We start from the raw sequence: 26884 nt of genomic DNA, 5'->3' as shown, positions 1-26884 counted from the left end.
CAGTTCTTCAGTCTCCTCCTTCACTTCACTCAGTTCTTCTCTCTCCTCCTTCACTTCACTCAGTTCTTCACTCTCCTCCTTCACTTCACTCAGTTCTTCAGTCTCGTCCTTCACTTCCATCAGGTCTGAGAGGAAAGAAAAAAATATTTAATTTAATTTTCAGTACCTCAAATAACTCAAAGAGAGAAATATAAAGTGAAAGGACATGAAAGTGAGCCCTGATGTAATAGTGGACAACTACTATAAAATATTATGATAATTTGATGCCTTTTTATTTAAAACATTATAGGCACGAATCCCTTGTTTCTTTAGCAAGAACTATTAAATGTATTTGATCAATGACACAATTATCTAACATGATATTAACATTAAAATACACAATATTGCCATTTTTGATACCAACTTTGAGATTGATATTTATTTGACTAAAAACGTTTTAATTATTAATGGCCGTTCACACTAGACTTTTCCTTGCACTGACTTCCATTCATGCGCATGTGAAAGTGGGACACCAGAAACACAAGCTCAAGTGAATTACCCTGTGAGAAATACCACAAGCGTTTAGCATTCAAGTGGAGTGGGTTGTTTATTTAAAAATTTTGAATTATTATTATTTGTTGTATGTTAAATTTATGTTTGTAAAAAAAGCTGCCGCAGAATGTGACGTCATTTCACATGTTAGGCTCAAAAGCTCAAAGTGTAGAGTGGCCATAGTGAAACAACCCTGTTACTCCTGACATGATTTTCCTCCTTTTAAAAACAGAGCCTTTCTTAAAACTGTGACACACAGGAAGTGACATCATCTGGGCTCTTTCTACTGCATGATGGGAAGACAAGAAAATAATCTCAATCCATTGTCTCAGTTTTTACACAAACTGTAGCATTGACTGTGTTCATCAACCCTGTTACCAAAGTTACTGTAAGAAGAATCTCTATAACTATGAATAGCTTGTATGATATTTGACAAATACAACTTTATCAGTAACTTGGTGTTTAATGACTATTCCTAAAAAATAAAATTGTAAAACTATGTTGAAAATGACTAAACTTCTGGTAATGTTGTTGCAAATTGGGTACCAGATATGAAATAAATGTAAAATAAAACAGTTAAAATAGTATTTAGCCTGATCTGATGTTGACAATCAGTATAAAAATGTCTCAAACCTCCCTTTACTGACCATTTGTTGAAGAAAACCCAGAACATTCTGCACCGTTTCATAGTTGAACTGTTTATCTAAATGTGATGAAGTGCTTGAATGTTTCTAACATGAATGTTCTTCAGCATCATGAATGAATGAAGAATAAACACCAACCTCTTTGTTCTTCAGGATCTTCAGTGTGTTTCATTCTGCAGGGTTCTGGATCACTCATGTTCTCACTGTCCTGTGTCCTCTTTAATAAACTCAGTCTTTGCAGATTTCAGCTCTTCCTGATGCTCTGATGATCGTCTTCACTTGTAGCTGATGGGAATTTACAGCATTTATTGCTGAATTGCTGTGGGAGGAGCTTCGCGGATGATGTAATTACAGTGGGAGGAGCTTCACTGATGATGTGATTGCTGTGGGCAGAGCTTCACTGATGATGTATTCCAGCGTGGGAGGAGCTGATCTGCCAAAAATATCAATTACCGAGTTTTTTTTTAAATAATAAATGACACTAAGCATTTATGTCTGTCTATCTATTCATCATACAGTAAACTGATGCCAGTTCATTAATTATTTTTAATAATTTGTATTGCTAATCCTAACATTATTCTGCTTCTTCATTAAAATACAGGTAATCTAGAAATAAATAAAAGAATATAAATAATTTAAATTATTCCTAATATAAATAAATTAAGAAAACCAGTTAAAATCATAAACACAGAAATAAAGGTACATATAGTAGCCAACAAATCCCCTCAGTCTGCTGACACCAATGAAATGAGCTTTAAGTGTCAATTTACAGGAGATCTGAAGACATCAGCATAATAAATGAGGTGAAAACAGGAACTATAGTCATGAAATAAAGAGTGTTTTCAGCAGATCTGTTAATATTGATGAGCCTCAGACTATCAACACTCATTCAACAAGCCATTCAGGATCATCAGCAGATCATCTCACTTTATTCTGAGTGTTTGCTGTTAGAAACACATTATTTGAGTCAGGATACATGACAAAAGCCTGTAAAACTACTCTACTGAAAAAAAATTACTGTAATTTGTCACAATATGGCATTGATAACACATCAATACCTAGGGCTGGGTATTGTTCAAAATCTTTCGATCCGGTGCCAATTTCGATACCTCAGTTTCGATACCGGTTCCTAACGATATTTTTTTTTCGATACCAATTTTATGAAATACATTTTAACAAGACTACATAACACATTACCTCAGAAAAACTTTGGTTTTATTTTTTCAGTTTGACTCATGCTCCTTAGCCAGTGCACAAAGAAACAAAAAAAGCACAAAGGAACAAAAAATGTTTTATAAAGAGATCATGCTCACCAAAGCTGATTTTTTTAAATAAAAAATACAGTAAAACTTGTAATATTGTGAAATAGTATTACAATTTAAAATCATTTTTGAATATATTTCAAAATGTAATTTATTCCTGTGATGTCAAAGCTGAATTTTCAAAATCATTAGGGACCGTTCGGTATTTATGGAAGGGGCCACCGGAGGAAAGTAGGGGAGGGTCATGTCTTTTTATTCTTTGTTGAGGGAAGGGTCATCCAACTTTTTTTAGTCTAGGGGGAGGGTCACCCAACTTTTATATTCATGAAAACAGCAACATTTCAAAGTGGCTTGTTTGGTGCTATTTTTTTTTCCATTTAGCTCTATGTTGATCTCGCGTTATCAGCCCCCCTTCGATATCAGATGTGTCTGACCCCACAAAAATCCAGTTTGGCGCTGTTTGACAGTGCGCACTTCAGTTCGCGCTTAGAAAAAGTGTATCATGTCAGAACAGAATGCCAAAGAAATGTTTACCCTGCAAAGCCAAGGTATGCAAACAGCGCGCTTTTCGGCGCCTCACGCTTTTTTCACATCAGTTTGGGTGACTTGGGTCAGAGAGGGTCTGATTATAATTTCACAAAGTCATCTGAAGCCATTCCATAGCTTAATGTGAGGTACAGAAGTCTATTTACATCATTAAATTAAAGTTTACGGAATCTCGTTTTCCCTCTGCGCTGTCATTCTCCATTCAGTATTCAAACAGCGTGCGCGCCTCGTCCGGTTACAGCAGGATGCACGGTAAAACTCTCTCCAATTTGGATTTGCATAAAATAACTTTATTTTGTGTATTTGTATTTTACGTTTGTTGCTGTTGTTAAACGACTCGTGTGCCAGGACTATAAATCGGCATCAAACGCACAATAACTGTAATTTAAAACTGTGAAGAAACAAATGATCAATAAACTGTTGGACAGATATAACGTACTCTAGGATTTCCGCGCTCGACATTCTTCGCTTTGTGCAGTGAACTTTTAAATGCGCACTTGTGTTGCTGTGCAGCTCTGCACACTGTGACTCCATGTTGCTTTGAGCACATCATTCTGCACCCGCGATGCACATACGCGCTTTGTGCGCTGTGTTGAAGCGTTTCATATTATCATGGTTTTGCGCACTGAAAGATTTTTAAAAGCATATATTTTTTATACCTAGCCTGCACAATAATTTAATTGTATATTATTTATATATAGCCTACACTTCTGAATTCTTGACATTCATATATAAATATAAAATTGTGAAATGTATGATTGCCTGATTGAATTTTATAAGAGTAGGCCTAGGCTACTAATAGTAATTTGTTTTTATTAACATGTTTAGATTTTATCAAATTACTGTGCAGATTTTTTCAAGAATTACTCTTTGATGCTGATTTATATACTCACTAAGTTTAATAAAAATACATAGGCTAATACATTTATGTAATATTTAAAGGTGTTAACGGTAATCTTACACTGCAAAATGATAACTTGCAAAGGATTAAATTCATCACAATTATGTAAGTATCTGGGGTGCGTTTCCCGAAAGCATCGTTGGCCAACTATGGTCGCAAGTTCCGTCGTTACCAATAGAGTTCAATGGACATTGCGATGAACTTGCGACCATAGTTGGCCAACGATGCTTTCGGGAAACGCACCCCTGGATAGGCTATATGCTGCGGGGCGAGGGTTTCGATAACCTCTCTCTTTTTTGACCATACATGTGTTTGCATCCCTTAAAGCAATTTAAGTTAACATAATAAAATACGTAGACCTACACCACAAAAACTAGTTAAACTATAATTTGTTAAAATTGGGCGATTCCAGTGTTATGGACGTGCCATTTGCAGTCAAAACTTGAAATATAAATTCTCAGAAAATGCATTTAATTCCAATATTTTGAAACGTCTGAAAGGAGTCAAGACATTAGAAAAATATCAGTCTACACATGCGTTTTATATTTAATATGAGGGAAATACACATGTGACGTAACACAAAAAATCTTTAACTTTTAGGGGGCAAAATATTTTTTAGTAATTCAAGGCTATAAATTACACTGTGCAAACCAAAAGATATATACCCACCGGATGAATAAAGATCGGCCTCCACAGAACATATAATATTATTTTTATTTTATTTTTCGTGTTTGCATTTATGTGAGTGAAAAAAAAAAACATTACGGGCTCAGTTCTCCATTACGGACATGACTGCTCTGAAAGCGACTTTCACAGAGACCTCAAACAGAAAGCACAAAGCCTTTCTTTAAAATGAATTTCGTTTTTTTATTAATTGTATCTTAATTTTAATCAATGTTTCACCAGGATTTAATAAATAAGAAGTAAATATAGCCTATAGAAAATAGATAACCATGACTCGGAGGCGTGGGCGAGTGAACTGGACTCTTGTCTCATAAATGAACCGAAACTCAGCGTAACTACTTGCCTCACAGACCTGAGAAATATATAAGCTTGAAATGTCTACTTTTAAACAGAACAATTCAAAACGAAGGAAAACAGACTGCTTTCTGCTTATGAAATGTGCATTTCTCTCTGGCACGTTCCGGTTAGAAGATTGCGACGCATCGTCAACTTCATCTTTGCAGTCGACACAGCTAAACACTTGTTTATTAATAAACAATTAAAATGTCTCCTTACTATGTTTGACATATTCATCATAATCATTACTTTTGCCGGTTCTTTGTGACAGCTTTTAGATGCTTTGTTGGCAGTGCCACCCACATGTTGAACGAGTCACACCGCATCAGCACCAAAAACATGATTTTTTTCAAATCTAAAATAAAAAATCGTGATACGAACCTTTGGTTACGTAGGTTTGGTCTATCGTTACAGCCCTAATAAGACGAGAAAGCAAGAGTTTATGGTTTAAAAAAAAAAAAACAATGGCGAACATCGTTGCCAAGCGCAAACTAGAAGTACCGGTAGGCTAATCAATAAATTATCGGGGAGGGTCATGCCTTTTTTCACAATCATTTTGGAGGGTCATAGAAAAATTTATTGCTGGCGAAGGGAGGGTCATGTATTTTTTGACAACAGATCTCAAAACTCGTCCGGTGGCCCCTTAAATAAAAAACGAACAGTCCCTTACTTCAGTGTCACATGACCCGAAATATGAAAACAGTTTGGTGCTTAATATTTTGGAAATTATGATAAATAATACATGATTCTTTGATGAATAAAAAAATTAGTCAGATCATTAAAATAATAACATTTTAAATGCGAAGAAACTGAAAATAATCATGAAACTTTTAAAAATAAAGAGCACCACAAGCACTATTGTTCCAAGAGTAAAACGCTATTCTTTATTAGTAGCTTATTGCTTTAATGTCTCACGTGGCTCATCTTAGGCTCAATGTAAAGCATTTAGCAGTCTCTGTTCCAGTAACGTTATGACACTTGAGATCGATTCACATTAATTATACCATGGTCTGGGTGAATACTCGATTCTGATTGGCTGCAGGGTGTCCATTAAAAAGTGATAATGTACACCTAGGAAAGGCGTCCCATCAATTTGCCTGATGACAGTTCTAAATGATTGCGCTGGCTCAAACTCACTAGCTGTGTCCCAAAGTGAAGGCTGCGTCCTTTGAAGGACACGTCCTTCGAAGGACCCAGCCTACCCAGCCTTCCCAGCCGTTGAAGGACCCAGCCTACCCAGCCTTCCCAGCATTCGAAGGACGCTCCGAGTCTAGCCTTAGTAGGATTGTAAATGCCACCAGGTGTTCCCAATTATGCTGTCGCCTAGCAACGGTGCGATAGGAGAGCTGCCACCCTACGCGGCATTTATTAAAAATAAAAATGGAGCAAGATTTCGTCATTTTATTTTTTTTATTTTATGTTTTATTGGAGGAGATGGTGGGGATGTTTCATCCCCGGCGCCGCCGGGTGATGTATCTCTGGCTTTGTCAAGACCGTGGCCAGGTAAAGTAAACTGGTTTGCTGCATCCCAATTCAGAAGTTGCGTCCTTAATTGCTGGAGTACACAAGTATTGGGTGTACTGTCATGTTATGATAGGCTACAAATACAAAATACACAATTACACATAAAGCTGTTCAAATGTTTAGTTATTGGCTACCTTACGAAGATGCGATTTTTATGGAGTTTATTCTCTTGAACATGGTGATCTTATTCAGGCATGTTTGCGCGTGCATTTATTATAGGCTAGCTATATATATATATATATATATATATATATATATATATATATATATATATCTCCTTAAAATTGTGCTCGTTTCATTTTCAAAATAACCTGTTGTTGACTGTAAGCAAGTACATTCGCTAAGTATTCACATACAAATGTGAAGTAATGAGTTTTTTTTTTTAATCTCACAGGACAGCAACACTACAAAACCATTACAATATGATGCATTGTTGTATAGTAAACTACTCAACAGTAAATTGTAAATTACTTTAAATATAACAACCTTCAACATATTCAGAATTAAAATGCAATATACACATAGCCAAGCAGTAATATGAATGCAACAACATATCTAAAAACCCTGACAAGGAGTTTTTTTATGCAGAATACATAATTGTACTTTTATTCTTAATATTTTAAGTAAATTAAATACAAATATACAAGATAACACTTGTACATAAGTAAGGTTTTAAATATAACTTAGATTTCCCCAATGTGCCATTAATACTTACTAAAAGTAGTTTAATATCTTCCAACAATTTCTCTTTTGTTTGTTTCTCTAAATCAGACCAGACCCCTGTACTGCAGGATAAACCTGAATGTCCCAGTGCTGGACAGGTTTTTTAATGACATGGACACACAACCTGATTTTCGGCTGAGCAGGGAGGCCCTGAGAGTGCTGCTGGACCTGTTGAGAAGTGACCGGCAACACGGATGGGGTTCCACAATAGAGACCCTGGTATTTCTTTTCTGGCTGGCGTGTGGTACATCCTACAGGGTTGTCTCCAGAGCATTTGATATACCTCGTTCCACTGTCCACCGCATTGTCCATCGAGTCGCTGAAGAGGTGGTGGCCATCCGCCACCAGGTCATTCGGTTCCCCAACACCCCAGAAGACCTGGAGGCAGTTTGCCGTGGGTTTGCAGGGCTGGCCAGACACAGAGCTTTCTTGAAAGCTGCAGGAGCAATCGACGGCTGCCATGTCCGCATCAAGCCTCCAAGCGGCCCTGATGGTCAGTGCTACAGGAACAGGAAACTGTTCCCGTCCATCATCCTCCAGGCTGTTTGTGACCATCAGGGCCGCTTCATCGACACCTACGTGGGCTGGCCGGGGTCAGTGCATGACGCACGGGTGCTCCGGTACAGCCCACTGTACAGGAGGTCAGTGTACCCTCCTCCAGGGCACTTCATCCTCGCAGACGGAGAGTACCCGTGTCTCCAACACCCACTCCCCCTCATCACTCCCTACAAGAGGCCAGTACGAGGTGTGGGAGCCCAGCGCTTTAATCTTCATCATTCCAGGGCACGCTCCATTATTGAGCGTGCTTTTGGGATGATGAAGACCAGGTTCAGGGCCATCTTCCTGCAAGCGCTGGAGGTGCACCACACCTTTGTACCTCATGTAAGTTAAATGAAAAATACATTTGCAAAAAACATAATTAACTTCTTTCTTCCAGACTATATACATTTTTGTTTTGTTTTTTCATTTCAGGTCATCACAGCCTGTGCCATCCTCCACAACATCTGCCTTGGGGTTGGTGACATCATGGCCCCGGAGGATGAGCACGAGGAGGATGATGCGGAGGATGAGGGGGAGCAGGTTTTGGAGACGGTCAGTGGGGCTCCCTGGCGTGACCAGCTGTCTGCAGAGGTGTCTGCCCTGGAGGAGGTTCCCATTGACCATGATTACTTGTAACAGGCAAGTCAGAGAACTTTAAAGCTATAATGGCCAAAACCAAAAATTTATGTCCATAGAATGGGTTTACATGTTGAAAGTTTTGATGCTTTGATTTGAGGATGTGAGTTAATTTATTTTATTCTTCCCTCTTTTTGAAATGATCTCAGTGAGATGGCAGCCGTCGATTGAGTCAGCCCTGCAAACCTGCTGTTAGACAATGCAGTGGACAGTGGGAATTATGCAGTCAAACACTCTGGAGACAATCCTAGATGATGTCCCACCCACCGGCAGAGAGGCCTTACCAGGGTCTCTATTGTGGAGCCCACCCAGGTCCAGCAGCTCCACCAGGGTCTCCCTGCTCAGCTGAAACCTCATTTTATGTACTGTTCATTTAAATTGTTGTCAAAAGATATACAAGTTATGTTGTAAATGGTTATTTATTATTTACAAAATGTTATTTATCTATATAATTTATTTTTTTCCAAATGTTATTCCAAAATATTGTTTTTTTTTTCAAATTGCACCTGTCATTAAAAAAAAAGCAATGTCAATAACTATTCCTTTTTATTTCATATCCCAACAAGTTATTTAAAAAATAATGCACAAAAATGGGAAAAAAAAGTTTATTATTCATTTTAAATAAACTGTACACAAGTTTGAAAAAATAAATAACTCTTTAATATAACTTAGATTACAAAAATAAACGGTTCACAACTTAAATTTCCTCTTTTAAATATATATTGCCTCATTTAATGTAAATAAAAAAATAAACTGTAAAGTTCTCTTTTATATACATAAAAAAAAAAAACTATTTCTCAACAATACGCTCAAGAAGAGCAAACAGCCTGTCCATCCTCTCCCTGCTCTCTCGAGCTCTCCTCTCCTCTGCATCCCTCTGTAGTTGCATGTCCTCTCTAATGAGGTTCAGCATATCCTCCTCAAAGTCCCGCTTTCTCCGTGGTGGTGCTGCGGTTGCTCCTGCTGGTGGTGCTGCGGGTGCTCCTGCTGGTGGTGCTGCGGGTGCTCCTGCTGGTTGTGCTGCGGGTGCTCCTGCTGGTGGTGCTGCGGGTGCTCCTGCTGGTGGTGCTGCGGGTGCTCCTGCTGGTGGTGCTGCGGGTGGTGCTGCGGGTGCTCCTGCTGGTGGTGCTGCGGGTGCTCCTGCTGGTGGTGCTGCGGGTGCTCCTGCTGGTTGTGCTGCGGGTGCTCCTGCTGGTGGTGCTGCGGGTGCTCCTGCTGGTGGTGCTGCGGGTGCTCCTGCTGGTGGTGCTGCAGGTGCTCCTGCTGGTGGTGCTGCGGGTGCTCCTGCTGGTGGTGCTGCGGGTGCTGGCTCCTCACTGTGGCCACCCACTGCTGAACTTGACCCTGGTGTGTCCTCAGGGATTGAGGCGATGAGGACAGGGGGATTGACAGAATGCCTCTGTCCCAACACCTCATCCATGAGGACAAACCAGGGCCAAGTTTCAGCAGTGGGTTTCCCACCCACTCCCTCTCCTGTCCCAGGACATTTGCAATCCTAAGGCAGAGCAAATTAACCATGGCTTGTTAACAACAACAGCACAATTCATTTTAGCAAAGGTGTGTGTATTAACTTTCTTACTTTATATTTTGTTTTTAAGTTGTCCCACTTTTTCTTTGCCTGCATGGGGGTTACCTTCCCCTGCAGCCTCATTTTCTCCAGAATTGCTCTAAAAAAGCAGAAAAGGGTACTTATGAAACATTATAACACAGGGGTGCAAATGAAATATTAACATTAGTGCATTGTTAGCATTGAAAAATTACACATCAGGACATGCATTGAAAATAGTTTAGAAATCGTATTTCTGGATACTCAAATGTGGTTAAAACCTTTGTAGACATAACTTACATGACAACACTACAAAAACACATAAAAGTGAAACCCATTGCATCATCTACTGCTTTTCTTAATGTTATGGGTTTTCTAGGGTGAGTGATATTTATTGTAATACAAAAGTGAGACAGACTACTGCAAATTTTACAACTGTTGTCTTACCTCCAAGCCACGCTGGCGGAGTTTTTTGCCCCAGTAAATAGATGGTCAATTGAGCAGTCTGCTCCTTGCTCCCTGAAAATTATTAAAGTAATTAGCACAACTTTTGCGTCTAACCACCTGACAAATAAAGCCACCCAATGGTAACAAAGGAGTTAAGATGAAGTTTATAAGAAAGAAAAACGTGTGGCTTTTGACTGTGGTTTCGCTAGTTATTTAAGTAAATGAAAACATAATACTTTCATTTAAAAGTGAATTTTCCCTCCACCACCGAACTCGAGGACGCCATTTTTTCAAATGAAAATCCTGTCGTCACAGGCGCGCAATGACTTATGGGGTAGGATAGGCCACTAAGGATCCGTTTTTGTATCCTTCCTCTCACTGGGAAACGAAGGGTGCATTTGGCGTCGCTTTTAGCCTTCGTCGCGCCGCGATGACTCAACCGGCCTTCGAATATGGCCTTCGGAGGATGCAGAACTGAATTGGGACAGCCTTCATCGCGCCCGCGGTGACGCAATCGGCCTTCAAATGCGTCCTTCAAAGGATGCAGTCTTTGAATTGGGACGTCCTTCGTCGCGCCGCTGTGACGTTCCGTCGCGCCGCGGTGACGCAATCGGCCTTCAAATACGGCTATCCGGCCTTCAAAGGACGCAGCCTTCACTTTGGGACACAGCTACTGATCAACTGCTGCGGTCGGTTCGCTGTGGCCACGTTGCTTGGCAACGCCTGTATACGGGAGTTATTAAATAGTGCGCTCGACTTAATAAATAAAAACCCTCACGATTTTTATTCTAAAACACATTAAAGTATTATTAATTGATTAAATATTTCTTTCGTAAGTGACCATGGTAATAGCGGGTTAATGCCCATCGAGGTGTCCATTGTCAGGTATTAATGGACTTCCATTAATACCTGGTCGTCCAAATACCTGATAATGGACACCTCGAAGGGCATTAACCCTTACTTCCCTCACAGATCTTAAACTTTGACTTTTGACTTGACAAAACAATCACACAAACGAACACAACATCGCTCAGGTCTGAATGAACTCAACATATTCTCCTCATGCTCGCTGCTGCTGCACTAAATGTTTATTTCAGAAGGAAGACGCCAGAAAAGACGCACAAGTATCGCTGTGATCGATGAAAACAATACAGAAATGAGCCTGTCGCTTAATCAAACTGTATAAAGTGTGTGTGATGGTTGTGTAAATATGAGAAATACCGTGAACTGCTCTCCTCACCTCAGAAGACTCGACGCCGAAACTCTCAATGACGGAAGAGACGGCGCGAGCGAGCGGTGACGTCACCGACCGCCAGCTGATCGGAGACGCGCCTATGGCAAGCCGGTTTAGCATTAAATACCCCTGGCTGTACTAGTCGTAATTTAGTTTTTGACTAGTCAAAATTCAAATTCCAGATATCTTAATTCCAATTTTGACTCCTCGTAATAGGAATACAATGTGATTATGACTAGTCATATTCTTCCACTGGAAAATAATTCCTGATATCCTCAAATGAGTTTTGACGTGTAGAAATTGTAATTAAAGATAACTATAATTTATTTTGTACTAGGCATTAGTATGGCTAACCGTTTTAGCATACAAAACTGTTTTGACTATCCATAAATATATTTTGGATAGGCATAGTTATAATTTGACTAGTTAGAATAATATTTTGCACTAGTAAGAAATCTGATTTGAGATATCTTTAAATACATTTTGACTAGTCAAAACTCCATTTAAGATATTTGTAATGATGTCATAGATATCTTCAATTGATGAGTCACACATATGCAAAAGTAATTACAGATATCTCTACCCTTACGAAAAAGAAGTTTATTCAAGTGTGCTATTAGTATACTTTTTTAAAACTAAAATAAGAAAGTATACTTTTAGTCTACTTTTTATGTACTTCTCAGAAATATACTTTATGTACTTCTCAGAAATATACTTCAAATTCCACTTAAATATACTTGACATATACTGACAGAGAAGTCTTAAGTATATTTGGCCTATACTTGTTGATCGAGATATACTTAAAAGTATAATTAAGTATTCTAAGTATTCTTGGCTTGTATTTGTGTTTACTATTTTGATTGAGAGTAGCTTATTAAATACTTTTTTAAAAAACATAATATTACACACCATCTTATAAACTAATATGTCCAGGTTTATATAGTAGCAAACTTTCGGGTGGAATACCCAGATAGCAGCTGACTCTGGGCCGGATCCGCCTCCAAACCGGCAGATCCGTGTAACAGTCACGCCCGTTTTACTGCCCCGTTCCAGATACGGCCCGCATGTAGTAGAGTAGGCATCAGTCGGCGGAATCATAATAGATCTGGCCCGGACTCGTCGGAACGAGCGCGCAAATTGTTTCTTTTTTTTTACCGGTTCATACCAGAAGTCAGTCGGCGGAATCGTAGTTGTTCTGGCCCGGGGCATTCGGAACGAACGCGCGAACTGTGGTCTTTCTTTGGATCAATTCGGACTGCAAGCTTTGTGGAGTTTATAACGGTAAGTTGAACGATGTCAAACAATCAAACAGTTTAGTGTGCTTGTTTGTAATGCTTGTTAACATAATTTCGGAATGTTTTGACCAGGTTTTAACTTCTTACGATGGCTAATTGACTGTTGGTCTTTCTTTGGAACAATTCGGACTGCAAGCTGTGTGGAAGAGTTTAACGGTAAGTTGAACGAAGTCAAACAATCAGTTCAGTGTGCTTGTTTGTAATGCTTGTTAACATTTCGGAATGTTTTGACCGGGTTTTAACTTCTTACGATGGCTAACGTTAATTGAAGAGGCATGTACGCTTTTTAGCTGGGTTAGCACTAGCTAAATTAACTGAAACTGATAGCTAGCATTAATAAACAACTTTGTGTGTAGCTAGCATAAAACATTAATGCAGTTTAACATTGGTTAACAATGATGTTGTACGTTTTGAGGTGCTGTCAGTTGGTGCTGTTCAAAACGTAAGAAGTTAAAACCCGGTCAAAATTGACTGATGGAAGCTCATGCCTACTCCTGATTGTACACAGACTTACATGCAGAACTGCATCTGCGTCGATTTGTGCGTCTTTCTGCAACACTTTTAAAATCATCCACATTGCCGACATGTCAACGTAATTGTTCGGTAAAATTTAATCGGTCTTTTGACGCATTATGCATACACAAACTTAAAAGAAAAGCACTAATCATTAACAGTCTAAAGAGTTTATAACTACACAATATATATTAAAGAATTACAGACCAATGGATATGTTTAAAGTGCTTTATTTATGAACAAAACATTACTTACACATTTTCATTTGCTACAACGTGTTTTAGCTTAATGTTGGGAGACAGAGTGAGAAAAAAACTCAAAGAATTAGTGGTTAATTCGGTGATTTTGGCTGTCGGCGTCCTGATCCATCATCACGCATCACACTCATCTACTCTGCTTGATCATTCGAAATTCACTTCCCGCTACTTTTTCCCTCTTCCTCGCACCCGCGCCGCTGCGACTGTCTTCTTCTTCGATAGTAGCTACTGTCTGTATACTGCCACCTGCTTTACTGGAGGTCTAGCAACCCAAGTGCAAGCCACTTCATTGGGGCTGGGTATTCAGGAAAGAAAACTGATTAGCTTTAGTTAAAATTGTTTGTGACCTAATGGTGTTTTGTGAAGCCATGGAGGGGTGGGTGGGTGCCCTTAATACAACAAAAACAAAGTTATTGTGTATTAATAATAAAATGATTATTAAATTCAAGTACTTGGTAAATCTAGGGCTTCAAATCCAATACTGATTTTCCATTTTATCCTTCATACTGTGAATTTGGCATTACATTATTTTCTAAGTGGTATTAAAAAGGTCTTACAAAGTCATACATTTTGCTTGGGGAACCCTGCCAGTACACTGTCATGGTTCGTTCTTTTTTTGTCACAAAAAAAATCTTTTTTAGAGACATGATGAAAAGGAGTCAACCTCTATTAACAAGCTCTGGAGTCAGGCGGAGGGCCCGTTTTTCACTCGAAAAACGACTCCATGAAATTGCTGAAGACTGTCAGTTAACATCAGAGCAGACAGTAGCAAACAAAGCAGACACCTGTCACAACACCAATCACAACGATAGCAACAACGACTGTCACACCACCAGTGAGGCTGATGGCAACAATGATTCTCACACCACCAGTGAGGCTGATGACGACAACGACTGTGACTCAAGTGACAATTCAGATGGCCACACAGACATAGAATGGGCAGAGGGAGAACTTGTTTCAGAGTCTGATGCAGAAGAATTAAATGAGAATGTGAGCCTTTTGGACAGCTTGGCCAGTTGGGCTATCCAGTTCAGTGTTTCTTCAGTAGCGCTCACAGCTCTTCTTAGTTTGTTGAGGGTGTACCACCCAGAACTGCCCAAAGATGCTAGGACTATTCTCAAAACCAAAATGGACTATAGAATCCAAGAAAAATGTGATGGGTTGTATCATTATAGAGGTATCTTGAAAGCGCTTCATAACACCTTAACTGATTTTCAGTGTTGCTGATGGCTTTACATTTAGGCTGCAGGTTAATATTGCTGGGTTACCACTTTTTAAAAGCACAAATATGCAGTTGTGGCCTATTTTAGGACTTCTTTTAAGCGTTCCAATGAAGGAACCTGTTGTTATTGGCATTTTTTGTGGTTTAAAAAAAACAAATGCTGCCAATGAATTTTTGCAAGACTTCACACATGAGCTACAGCAGCTGCAGAGAGGATTTGATTTCAAAGGGAAAAAGGTGTTCATCAAACTGGATTCTGTGGTGTGTGATACACCTGCTAGGGCATTTGTAAAAAACACAAAGGCTCACAGTGGATACCATGGATGTGATAAATGTTGCCAGCCAGGTGTTTACATTAACAAGCGAATGACATACCCCATTAATGATTACATGTTACGGACTGACTCATCATTTTCAGAGAGGGCTGATGAGGGCCATCATCATAGAGGACCACATGGATTTTCTGACTTAGATGTTGGTATGGTAACTCAGTTCCCCCTAGATTACATGCACCTTGCATGTTTAGGTGTAATGCGTCGATTGTTAAACATTTGGATGAGGGGCCCTTTGAAGTTTCGTTTGTCCTCTAGTCTTGTTGACAGGATTTCAGAAAGTCTAACTCAAATGCGTTTGTATATTCCAGCAGAGTTTGCAAGGAAACCAAGATCCCTCAGAGAGCTAGATCGTTGGAAAGCAACTGAGTTAAGACAAATTCTCTTGTATACAGGCCCTGTTGTCACACACTCGACGCTCCTCCCACCTGCACACTGTTGTTTACCTTTTTCCGGCTACAACGGAGTTCCCATGGGACTTCAGCGCGAGACTACAGCTAGCCGTCTAAAACACTATTTAGGTGAATTTAAACAATGGCTAAGTTGTTAAACGCATCTTGTTGTCATGTAAGGGCCCTGTTCATGTTGGAAAGACATTTTAATTGCATTTTGTGTCTGTTAACAGGCACAAAGACACCCTTTATGTATATGCCCCCATAACTGCCGTTATAGCTGAGTGGGAGCTCTGGACATTAGCTGTAGTATCTCCGTGTTGCAAGCACCGATCCGGTTCGTTTTTTTTCTATAGACAGTACTCACAAAGGTCTAATGATCAAGATTAACTTAAAAATTGGCCGGAGTTCTCCTTTAAGACTTGAAATGTTTGCTGTATACCACAATCAAAAACAGCTTTTACAAAAAAAGTGAATGAACATCTACAGAGAGCACAGTCAAAATGTAACTTTTTTGTTACTGGCATTGCACATATTGCAGGGCAGTATAACGTACGAATAACAGATCAGTTTACAGCATACTGATGTGATAACTAAACAATACAGAAAGCAGCTCTCATACAAAAAATACTAAATAGGTAACAATGAAATTGCCAATTTTCCATACGTTAGCTTTTGACGAAGAGGGTGCCGTTCGAATTTGGCGCTCAGCCATCATGCATCTCTGTTATTACATCTCTGTAATGTGCGCATCTCTGTTATGTGCACGCCACAGACTGTCTGTCCGCGCACTGCACGTCCGCTTTAGAGTTCCATCAATATTACGTTATTATTAGGAAAAATATATATATATTTTTAGAAAATTGATTTTTGACTTTTGTGAATCGATTCAGAATCGTCCATGTCCGCATCGTGATGCATCTAATAATCGATTTTTCCCCCACCCCTAGTAACAGGGGCCAATCCCCGCCTCTAGAACCGCCCCTGGTTGTTGTTCATCTCTGCCTCTCTCAAACCACATGAGAGAGTAGTGACCAGAGTCATGATCCACAAATACAAAGGAACTATTGTATCTTCAGCTTCTGCTGGAGAACAAGCCGCTGGCTAGGCATAGGCATGCTTGCACAGAAATAGCAGTCATACGCGTGATATTGAAACAGCAGTCATACGCGTGATATTGAAACAGCAGTCATGCGCGTGATATTAACCCTGATGAAGACGACTGAATTCAGACTATAAAAGAGGAGACCTGGACAGGACTCTTCGCTCTTCCTTGCAATCTCCAGTCTGATACAGCCAGCAGTTATCAGATGCAAGAAGCTTTAAGCCTAGCTAGTATCTCTCTGTTAGTCAGTACTCATTTTGTAATCTGTAACAAGTATTCTTTTCATTTGATTATTTTAATAAATATTGTTAAACAATTATTATACAGTAATCATTTGACTGGACCTTGGATTCTTGGGTACGTGTCGCATTCTTCTATCTGGATCAGGAAGATCCTACCTGGAGGAAACGACAAGAGGGTGAGCATTCTTTTGATATAAGAATAATCACTATGAGATCTGATTGATTAATAAAGCCTAGCCAAAGAGGCAGCGTACGACAGGGTTATTGTTGTATAGCGAACACGGTTGAAGAGTACCTTAAAAGGTAAACTTATAATACAAAGGGGAAATCTATTATCTTTATAATAGAATACGAATTTGTATAGACTGATCGCCTAACTCTTGAGGACACGACTAAAGTGTAACAGACAAGTCTGTTACAAAGTCTTTTTACTGCATTCTTTCTTCCACACCACTAGGGGTGCTATTGTGCCTGAATGTTCTCTTAAGTAAAGGTGGGTTTGTAGGGGAAGAGAGTAGAAAAGCAGCAATAGAAAGCATGGCTTTACTGCATTTGTGAAATTACTACAGGGACTTTATTATTACAGAATTAGAATTACTGTTGCTGCTTCATTCACTGAGTCTCTGGTAGCCCAGATCTAAAATGTGTTAATACTGGAGTAGTGATAAGCACAGGTAGCAGGTAAGCCTCCCTGTGGAGTTAGAGGCATGGTTAGGCTTCCTCTCACTTCAGAGAGTTATCTGTTGAGCCCTCCGCTCTCTAGAGCTTGACAGAGTGTTTGTAAGTCTTAATACCTTAGTGATTTTTCAGGTCTCCTCTCATACGAGAGTCATACTGAGGCCTCCGGCCTTAGAGCGCCATGCAGATGTAACAATATTAGCTGAAAGGGGAAATATTAATAATAATCCATAATTACCAATTATGATTAATTATTAATATTTGGGTCAGTTAATTAGATTAACTTTGAGGTAAGCTAAATTAATATTACAATCAATTAATCAGTTCCAGTGAACTCTTTGATTATTCATTTATTCTAAGAAAAGTGTAGGGGTCAGTCAAACAGTTGTTATTCGGAAAACACTTCACAATCGTATAAGGGCCAGCAAACCTAACCTAAAAAGGACTAGTCAAAACAGGCAACAACACTAACACTTGATTTCCTGCTTGAAAGTGACTGGACTTGACTTTGTGATCAAATAACCGCTGCATCTTGGCTAACTTTCGTAGAGCAATAGCTCTAGCTTTGTCGAGTTGATAACGGAAACTACTTACATAGTCTAAAACATTCTCAGGAGGGTCAAAAGTTGTCCACTCATCTGCCAGGACAGCAATAGGGCCCCTAAAAGTGTGTCCAAACATGAACTCACAAGGGCTAAAACCTATGCTCTCCTGTACAACCTCACGAATAGCTAGCAACATCCAAGGAAGTCCTTCCTCCTAGTCACAGTCAAGTTCGACACAATAAGACCTCAAAACTGATGGAATCTTTCCAGACCTTTCCTCATCCAGACTTTGAGGGTGATAAGCACTTGAGATATTATGTTTAACTTTAAGTTGACCTAAGAGAAGTTTCGGCACATAAAATTCGAGCTCTGGTCTCAGACTGAATGGTTTTTGGAATGCCAAAAATAGACATGAAACTTGTTAAAGCCTTTAAAATAGCTTTAGAAGTAATTGATCTCAGAGGATAAGCTGCAGGGTAACATGTAGTCTGACACATTACAGTGAGTGAATAAGCATGTCCAACCTTAGATCGTGATAAAGGACCAATGCAATCAATAGTCAAGTGTGCAAAAGGAGTGGTAACTGCAGCAATAGGCTGTAAAGGAGTCAATGGAACTTTTTGATTTGGCTTTTCGGTCATTTGACAAGTATAGCAGGACCGTATATAGTTAATCACATCTCGCTTACATCTAGGTCAATAAAATTTCCTTAGAACTCTTTCATAGGTCTGTCATACCCCCATATGACCAGCCATGCCCTGGTGTAATAGCTGTAGGAGGTCTTGACGGAAATTAAATGAAACCACGATTTGGATCCTAAGATCGAGTGAAAAGTCAGAGCTCATAGGTTGTTGTCTATGAAGCAATCCATGTTGAAGAAAATAGAAGGGAGATGAAGTCTTGTCTCTTGCTTCATGAGCTAAAGAGAAGAATTCTTGAAGAGTATCATCCGCCTGCTGTGCTTTGATAAGGTCATCTCGAGTCACAATATAAATGGAAATAAAGAACAAGACGTGCTAACATGGTCATCACAGATAAATTGACTTTCTGACGTAGAATCAGACTTGTCAGTCTTATGGTCATCAACAGCATGTGACTCATGAACAGGGATCACATCTTCCACATCCATACACACAGTACAAGGTTCTGGCAGAGAGGAAGTTTCAGAAACGGTATTCAGTCATTGGTCTGACCTGGCCTGTTAATGCTACAGAAATGAATGGTTACTGAGTAAACCTACCAAGTCTTTTTTATACAAGGACATTTTTTATCTACCGTATTTTCCGGACTATAAGTCGCACTTTTTTTCATAGTTTGGCTGGTCCTGCGACTTATATTCAGGTGCGACTTATATATCAAAATTAATTCAGACTGAGATGAACCAAGAGAAAACATTACCGTCTACAGCTGCGAGAGGGCGCTCTAGTTGGCGGATTTATTCAGAAGCGACACCATATGAAGAAAATTCAATGGATTCAGTGATGTGGAATGAGATCGCGGGGGCTTGGTGAACTTGTTTACTGGTAACTTGCTTGTTGGACTCCATGGCTTATGTTAATTTAGCCTATTCCGCCTCCCAGGTATATGTTCTTTATGCTATTGTGTAACTTAGCTGAATAACTGTTAATGTGTTGCGTTAACATACCGGACACCTACTCAGCCTGTTGTTCTGTGTGCTACTGTGTAGTTAAATAACTTGCCTTTCCAGATCAAATGTCTGTTCTTGGTCTTCGATTTTGTGAAATAAATTTCTAAATAAATGCGACTTATACTCCAGTGCGACTTATATATGTTTTTTTCCTCTTCATGACGCATTTTTTGACTGATGCGACTTATACTCCGGAGCGACTTATAGTCCGGAAAATACGGTATATAGAGTTTTCTGTTATTCTGTTCATTATCTTGGGAAAGGTGATACTCGAAATGTTTTTAAACAGTCATTGGTGGGCCAAGAGTTGCAAAAGGTTGAGAAAACCCTATAGGCAGGCACTGAGAAAACCCTATAGGCAGGCACTAACGACTACTTTTGTAGTCTAATCTAAACCAGGGGTTTTCAAAGTGTCAGGATTCTGTCACTTCTGTCTGGTTTGTATCTTGGTTTGGTGACAGAGCTCTGACACTCCCGGTTTGTCATGTGTTTGTGTATAGTCTGGTTTGTTGTGAGCACATGGCTTGTCATGTATTTCCTTGTGCCATGTGGTCTCCTGTCTATTGTCTAGCCCCTCCCATCTTGTTACCTGATTATTGGTTAATTTTCCCCACCTGCTTTTCTCGTTACCCTCTTTTGAATGCTTCCCTATTTACTCTCCCCGTGTTTGCAGACCTGTGCTGGTTTGTTGTGTATGTTCTCGTGTTTCAAGTTCCTGTCTAATGCCTGTCTCATTCTTGGTGATATGGCCCTTAAGGACTTGTTTAATTATGCCCTTGATGAGCCCATCAACGTCTGGACAATGATAGGGCTGGAGCACTTGATGTTTGGGGAATTCATTAATTCTCTGGATCACCAAAAGAATCCTCCAGTTAGGGAGGCTGCAGTCATCCCAGAAGAGGCGTTTATTTCCACACCATCTCACCCTCGCAAGTGCAGGAGGAGGAAGGCTCCTGTTGCTTCCCTTAGCCTGGTGATCCAGGAGGACCTGACTTCAGTGGTCCCAAGCCCGGTGGTCCTGGAGGACCCGACTTCGGTGGTACCAAGCCCGGTGGCCCAGGAGAACCCGACTTCGGTGGTCCCAAGCCCGGTGGTCCAGGAGAACCCGACTTTGGTGGTCCCAAGCCCGGTGGTCTAGGAGAACCCGACTTCGGTGGCACCAAGCCCGGTGGCCCAGGAGAACCCGACTTCGGTGGTCCCAAGCCCGGTGGTCCAGGAGAACCCGACTTTGGTGGTCCCAAGCCCGGTGGTCTAGGAGAACCCGACTTCGGTGGTACCAAGCCCGGTGGCCCAGGAGAACCCGACTTCGGTGGTCCCAAGCCCGGTGGTCCAGGAGAACCCGACTTTGGTGGTCCCAAGCCCGGTGGTCTAGGAGAAACCGACTTCGGTGGTCCCAATCCAGTTTCCCTGTCGCAGCCCCAGTGGTGGCTGAAGAGGCTGTAGCGACAATGCCTGACATGCGGTCACATACTGTTCCAATTAGTAATTCCTTGTCTCCAAACACGTCCTTCGTTGTCTTTTTAGACAACGGGTCTGTCCACGGCGTCGCCAAGTCTACTTGGACATGTCAAAATTGCAATCTGGTTAATAATTTCCCCCGAGGGACATTTGAGCCATAAAGAGGACCCTGTTTTTAAGAACCCCTTTGTAAAACCCCCCTAGTTCAGCATGGACTTCCTGTGATTTTACAGCCTCGTGACATTCCACACACACACACACACACACACACACACACACACACACACACACAGATTCGTGGACTTTCAACCAGAAACCCACCACGAGATGCAACTGAAGCACATTTCCATATATGGACTTCCACATAGTAAAATTTCATTTTACCATTCATTACAAATTTATAATAGAGGTGTGACTTGCTAGAGTAAAATCTTTAATTCTGAAGGTTCATGAAAGAAGTTCCTCAATAGTGTCTTGTGGTAACCCTACCTCAGACCATAAAACCTTACAACCCAGGAAAACTAACATTCCAGCGAGTCACGTCCCAAACGCACACACGTCCAGATTTTCCATTGACTTACCCACATAGGACATTACCAAAATGTTGATATGTATTCCTATGTTTCTCAAGTGTCTTCACATGCCAAAACGGAAATACTGACCATTTCATTGTGTGTTTAATCAAACTTTATTTGTGTATAATGATGCATATGAATGTATCTCTATGTTGCTATCTATGTCACTATTCGTTTTTGGTCCTCCACAAGAAAGGGGGCGGGACATTGGACATTGATAAAGTCCAAGCCTTCAGTTTACTCTCTCTCTTCCTTCTTCGCTCACCTCTTCTCCCATCGATCCCGCTGACCTCCTCTCCTCCCCGGCAGCGCTCCTCCAAGGATCATCTGAAGAAGGCCTTAGTCTTCTCCTCGGACAACACATGTTCGAGTCGTAGCTGCCGTTCTTTGCAACTAAGCTCATCCGTGCCTTTCCCCTCAAAAAGGGAAATGATCTAACTTTCTCGGTAACTTAAATTCAAGTAAGCCTTTACATCGTCTTGCGAAACGACCCAGAAGACGAACTGAACCTTCTTGGTAATGTTACATGCAGTGAGCATTTAAACTTCGCGGCACCTGAAGACACAGCAGAAACAGGATCGACATCGTCACGCTGCCCTGCCTCAGTCTCACGCCAAACAGAGAACAAACGTGCAAGTAAAACATTATTCTGATAAAACTGCTTTCCAGGTTGTCTCGTGAACTTAGGTTCTATTTGTATGTAATAATTACTAGCTTCCCCATTCTCTGCCTTTCTTTCTATCTTTCTTTCATTTCATGTTACTTCTGATCACGTATTTTTATTGTTTGGTTATCTGTTTGTTTGTTTATTGTGTGCATTTTTACGTACGTTTATGTTCGTAGATCATATAATCATAGTTTTGCATTTATTAAAATTCATAAATACTTTTCACTGCCTCTGTGTTTGAAGAATCCACCTTTGAAGTCAATGAAGTGTATCATGTATTTCCTTGTGCCATGTGCTCTTCTGTCTATTGTCTAGCCCCTCCCATCTTGTTACCTGATTATTGATTAATTTGCCCCACCTGCTTTTCTCGTTACCCCCTTTTGTTTGCTTCCCTATTTAGTCGTGTTTGCAGTCCTGGGGCTCGTTCTTCGTACGTCGCTAACTCAGTTAGCTGGATTTGATTGTTGACGATTTGGCTTGATCTTGGATTGTTTGGTTCTTCGACGCTCATCCTGGACTTGCTGTCATAGCAACAGGTGTGCAAGCTTAAACCTGCTCGGGAGCAGGCTTATTTCATGTAAACAGGATTAGATCGCGGCGGCTTCATATGCGGAGCTGATGGAAGTCCAGCGCAGCGCGATAGTGCACTTTCTGAGAGATATATTTTTTCTCGTGACTCGTGAGATTGTCGTTTACATTATTAATTTGTTGAAAACGCACATTTATTTTCGACTTGTCGGAGTCGGGCTTTAACTACAGCATAAACTGTACCCTAAGATTATTTGCGAGTGGCTCTTTCCTTTACACTATTGGAGATGCGGAGAACTTGATGGAAAGTGCTGTCTGTCGTGTCATTCAGAGTTAACCTGGCGCTTTTAGGTTTAAAAAACAGTTTTAGGTTTTTTTTTTTTTTTCTATATGCCACTCAGGCTTAAAGGGATATACTCCACTTTAAAAATCTGTCATCATATAGCCTACTCACCCTCATGTTGTTTCAAATCTGTATGAATTTCTTTCTTCTGCTGAACAGGAAGGAAGATATTTAGAAGAATATCAGTAACCAGACAGTTTCTGGTTTCATTGACCATAGTAGGAAAAAATATAGCCTAGGCTATACTATGGAAGTCAATGAGACCAGAAACTGTCTGGTTACTGATATTCTTCTAAATATCTTCCTTTGTTCAGCAGAAGAAAGAAATTCATAAAGGATTGAAACAACATGAGGGTATATGATGACAGAATTTTCATTTTAAAGTGGAGGCTGCCATCAAGGCCTCAATGAAGGGGATTATGTGAACAGAAAGGGGGTTCACAATGTAAATGTGCAGCCCAGTTACTATTGTGATTCTTAATATTCCAGATTAGATCAAATAAAAAAAGGCATTTGACTAAATCTTTCATATCACAATTGTGAAAGAAAAATGTCCAGGATCTGTGCATGACTTAAGAATTTTCAGAGATTCACATTATTTGAAAGTGGTAAGGAAAGTTCCACAATTAAATATCAAGCTCACTGTATTACATACACTTATGCTGATCCTAACAGAACTGCATTTTTTCATAGGTGATTATGACATGTTCCTGCCTGCAGACAGGTGTTTTATGACCCCATTCCCTGACCCAAACCAGTTACAATGCAGCTCTAGCCAGGACAAGGGCACACAATGAAATGAACTTTGGCTAAAGGGAGGATTTCAGTGTCTGAAGAAGTCTGAGGGTTGCACACCTGCAGGGCCTGTGACATTGTTGCATGTGCCATATTAAAAAAACACTTTTCATTAAATGTTTAATAAAAGACACATATGCTTAGTTCCTTGAGTTTTATTTCAATTGTTCTTTGTAAAGAAAAGCCAGTGGTCAAGTGCCTGCACCAAGAGATATTAGACACATGCCTCATGCAACAAATAAAAAGGAAAAGTTGGCTATACACTGTCCACCTGTAGGCCTATGTGTCCTCTGTCTGTGCAGACTCTTCTGTAGGCCTTTCTGTAGATGTGGAATCCTGCAACTTATATTGCAGCCATAAAGCATACAAGTATAAATGAAATAAAGTTATTTATGCACTTGCAGGTCAGCTAGTTCCTCCATATGACAGTTATCTGAGAGGGTTTATTCACTGTCCATGCAGTGCAATGGAAACAAATGGACATTACAAAGTCTTATACTTTCTTTCCTTTGGAAAGTTAGAAAATGTCCACTTACTGCACATATTTCAGCCACTATACTTTCTTGTGAACAGATACAAGTGTTGGTGTATTTTGTAAAAGTGCACAAAAGAGGAAAACACAATGTCATTACAATGAACTACACTCGGGAAAAATGTGATCAATAACTCATGGCAAAATATTTTTACATAAACATAAGTTTATCAGTTTTCACTTTCACAAGTCAAAGCAATTCATCATTACTCAAGATTTAACAGTTGAAATGACTATATGGTCTTAATTTAATGCAGCAAAAATTATTTTACAGTGTAAGACTAAGATCTTTTCTTTTTTTCTCAGCCTTTTTCTTGGTTGCTTTTATAAACAGACAACCATTTATTTAACAGTGCCTTTTATAAAAGAGACTATAATATAGGCCTAACTAAAAATTACCATAATGTAGAATATTTTTGTACTTCACTTTTATTTGCTCCCATGTTCTAGTGTGGTGACTCTGACATTACAATGAACAAAGTAATTATGCAATTATTAAAATACAAAAATATAGGTGATATTAAGTAATAAAAACATCTATGGCCACTTCTAACGGATTTAAATTGTCTGCTACTTTTTGCCAGCTCTCTCTCCTGGCTTTTGCAGACTTTGAGGTGTTCCCTGGCGTTTTGATTAAACATTAAAAGTCCGAATAAACTTCGACTATTAGTTCTTGCTCTGCTGAGGAGAAAAACTGAGCGCGCTCTTTGGCCACGCTGAGCAGCCAATAGCAGCGTTGCTGATCAATGTTTCTACTATCGATACATATCCCCTTTTAACCCAGCGCATGAACGCGCGATTATCTCAGATAACTCAATCCAGCTATACTAATCATAAACAACAGGTGAGTTCGAAGAACCCAATTAGCCGGATCATGCTTAGCACGATGATATCATCTTGGATGTGTCATTTGATCTCGGATGTAATAAGCAACGTACGAAGAACGAGCCCCTGTACTGGTTTGTTGTGTATGTTCCCTTGTGTTTAATTTCCTGTCTAATGCCTGTCTCGTTCCAGATCCAAGACCTCCCACCTTACATATACCTAAACCTACCTATCTCCACCCCCTGATCCCTAAACCCACCCCTAAATCTACCAATCTCCACCCTTTAGATCTGGATCCAACTCCGCCCCATGGATCTCGTGTACTGCAGTGAAAACTATCTCAAAATACCTGAAGTGTAATACATGGATGAATTCACTGGGTATTTTGGCGGTTACTCGGTAACACAGGTCAATTGCAATCAAGGGTTTTTTCAAATCTAATAATCCATTTTAATCGAGGAATTGTGACAGCCCTAGTCTGCTATTAGAACAGCTCTTTTCTTCCATGGAGATGAAAAAGCCATCTAAAGCACACAGATTTTAGAAACACACACTTTTTAAAACAGCAAGGATAAAGACAATTAGGAAAAATAAACTACTGACACTGAAATGGATTCGTATTAACCTTGTTTATTAGCTTACTTTTCTAGTTGATCACTCAAAGATGTGACATTGCAATCTAAATCCAGTGTTAGTTCAGTGTAATTGCCACGTGCTGAGCAACAAAATCTCTTCTGTGTAATGGTGCGTTCACATCGGACGCGAATAGCGCATCAGGCGTGAGTGATTTCAATGTTTTCAAAAAGTCAATGAAATGATGATTTCAAAAAGTCAATGCAAAGACGCGTTACGCGCGTAAAAAATTCCTGCGGCGCGAATTCAGCGTCTGGCGCGTTAAGCGCGAATGATTTTATGTAGTGATATTTGTGCATTCACACGTTTGACGCGAATTCGCGTCTGACGCCCGAGTTGAAAAATCTGAACTTCTGCGTCAATTTGCGCCGCCTTAACCAATCAGGAGCCTGCTTGCTGCTGTCACGTGGTGAAGTAAAAACAAAGTAAATCTTTTATCACATAAAAACTTAAGACATATTCATTTTGTATTGAATTCTATTTATTCCTTATCTAAATCCAGATTATATGAAACATTATTATTCTAATGTAAAGACAACCAATACACTTTAGTGTATAAGAATAGTTTGTGTCTGGACAGTGTTGTGTGAGAAAAAAAAAAAACACAGGACAGGTGTTACTTTTGGAGGCTGGCTCCATTTATCATCAATACAAAAATAAATTACAGATTATGTGGGTGAGGGCGCGGGTGATCCTCGCTCCGATGCGGGACAACTGGTCATCAAACTGGGTGCAGTACGGGCGG

Source organism: Scardinius erythrophthalmus (assembly GCF_964197995.2).
Source record: "Scardinius erythrophthalmus genome assembly, chromosome: 1".
Lineage (NCBI taxonomy): Eukaryota > Metazoa > Chordata > Actinopteri > Cypriniformes > Leuciscidae > Scardinius > Scardinius erythrophthalmus.
This window is presented reverse-complemented; position numbering follows the sequence as displayed.